The sequence below is a fragment of the Humulus lupulus genome, chromosome 2, assembly GCF_963169125.1.
Source record: "Humulus lupulus chromosome 2, drHumLupu1.1, whole genome shotgun sequence".
In the NCBI taxonomy this organism is placed as follows: domain Eukaryota; kingdom Viridiplantae; phylum Streptophyta; class Magnoliopsida; order Rosales; family Cannabaceae; genus Humulus; species Humulus lupulus.
Window position 1 is genome coordinate 35,596,315 of NC_084794.1, and position 2,418 is coordinate 35,598,732.

Below are 2,418 nucleotides of genomic sequence, written 5' to 3' on the forward strand. Positions count from 1 at the left end.
GGATTCAACCTTCTCTGAGCTTCAATAGAAGGTTTGCTGTCATCTTCATGGCGGATTTTATGCATTACTGTAGATGGACTAATCCCTCTAATATTCGCTAGAGTCCATCCAATTGCAAGCTTGTGAGCCCTTAACACCCGTAACAATTTCTCAAGTTCTACACTAGACAGGTGTGCTGACACAATTATTGGTAACGTTTCATTCTCACCCAAGTATACATACTACAAATGTTCTGGTAAAGTCTTCAACTCAAGAACTGATGGTTTTTCAACTGATGGTTGTGGTCTCTCAGATCCTTGTCCCAACTCCTCATATTTCTTTCTATAAAATGGCCCTTGAGAATTCACCCAATTCACATACTCCATGACCTCAGCGTCATCAAACTCATGATCTTCAAATTGAGTTAAATCCAACATCAAAGCATCAGACACTAAAGACTTCTTAGAAACAACTTGATCAACCACACTCACAGAAAAACAACTATCACTTTCTCTTGGATACGAGATAGCCTTGAACACATTAAAAACTACTTCCTTTCCCTGGACCCGGAGCTTCAACTCACCTATTTGAACATCAAAAAGCGCTTGGCCCGTGGCTAGGAATGGTCTTCCAAGAATGATAGGCATGTCTGCTTCCTCCTCCATATCAAGAATAATAAAATCAACAGGAAAAATAAATTTATCTGCCTTCATAAGAACATCTTCAATGATACCACCGATCGATCTGCCAATTGTAGAGTAACTGTTGTTGGTATTGCTTCACCCAAACCAAGTATTCTGAACACAGATAAGGGCATATTAATACTCACCCCCAAATCACACAAGGCATGCTTACACTCAAATTTTCCAATTGTGCAAGGTATAGTAAAGCTCCTCAGATCTCTCAACTTTTGGGAGAGTTTCCTTTGCAATATTGCACTACATTCTTCAGTGAGCGCCACCGTTTCATAGTCTTCCATCTTTCATTTCTTAGACATAATCTCTTTCATTAACTACACATAACTGGGCATCTGCTCCAAAGCCTCAGCAAAAGGAATATTGATGTGAAACTTTTTGAACACCTCTACAAACTTAGAAAACTATTTATCAAGAGTAGTTTTTCTAAGCCTCTGAGGATATGGAACTCGAAATGGCTAGTCAACAAGAACTGGAGGAATCTTCTCCATGATCTTCTAATCTTTGGTAATCCCTTGCTCAAATGTATCAGAATTTTCACCCAAATCATCATTTTGAACCACTGATTGTTGTACGCTAGACTGTTCAAATTTTTTACCACTCCTTAGAGTAATTTCCTGACATTGCTCCATAGGATTAATTTAAGTGTTACTAGGTAAGTTTCCCTGAGGCCTATTATTCAACATATTGGCCAACTGCCCCACTTGTGTTTCAAGATTTCTGATAGAAGATCTGATCTCAGTCATAAACTAAGTTTGAGTGTTGGTAAGAGTCAATAACGCAGCTTGTAATTCATTAGGCCTGTCTGGTGGAGCTTGTGGCCTAGGCTATTGTGATGAAGAGGCTTGATTCATTGGTTGTTGAGGCATATTCTGTTGAAACTGCCCTTGAAACTGAGGTTGCTTGCTCTGGTTGTTTCTCCAAGAAAGGTTGGAATGATTTCTCCACCCAGCATTGTAAGTGTCGGAGAATGGATTGTTGAATGGCCTCTAAAAATTTCCCACAGCTTGAACCTGAGCTTGGTCCATAGGAATGTTATTATTATCACTAGCAGGACACTGATCAAAAGAGTGAGAACCACCACAAATTTTACACCTAGCTGCCATCTGAATCGCATTTGAAGACACAATATTCTACTGCAATTGTTTTGTCAATGAGGCTACTTGTGCTGTCAGAGCAGTAATTGCATCAAGTTCATGTACCCCAACTACCTTTCTAACCCTAGATGACCTCTCATTACACCAATGATGATTTTTTTTGGCCATGTCCTCTAACAATTCATAAGCTTCATTGGCACTCTTACTCATGAATGCCCCAGCAGCTGCAGCATCAATAATTGTTCTTGTTGTACCATACAGCCTGTTGTAAAAATTGTGGACCAACATCCACTGTTCTATACCATGATGGACACATTTTCTCAATAGCTCCTTGTAACGTTCCCAAGCATCATATAATGACTCCCCATCCATCTGATATAAGTTATTAATTTCTCTCCTCAATTTAGCAGCCTTCGAGGGAGGGAAAAACTTGGCCAAGAACTTCTGAGCAAGGTTTTGCCACGTATTAATAGAGTTTGACTGCAATGAATACAACCAACTCTTAGCTCTATTATGTAGAGAAAATGGGAAGAGTCTCATCCTTATAGCATCATCACTGACCCCATTGTACTTGAAGGTATCGCACAACTCCAAGAAATTTGCCAAGTGCATATGGGGGTCTTCAGAAGGCAAACCGCCAAATTGGA

The 2,418-nt window shown here is 39.8% G+C and overlaps 1 non-coding gene across 1 annotated transcript; it reads left to right on the forward strand.

Annotated features, from left to right (window-relative positions):
• Window positions 1-2,069: 2,069 nt before the first annotated feature.
• Window positions 2,070-2,176, forward strand: LOC133820211 (small nucleolar RNA R71). The gene has a single exon (XR_009886636.1). It is a non-coding gene; the product is annotated as a small nucleolar RNA R71 (small nucleolar RNA).
• Window positions 2,177-2,418: the final 242 nt, after the last annotated feature.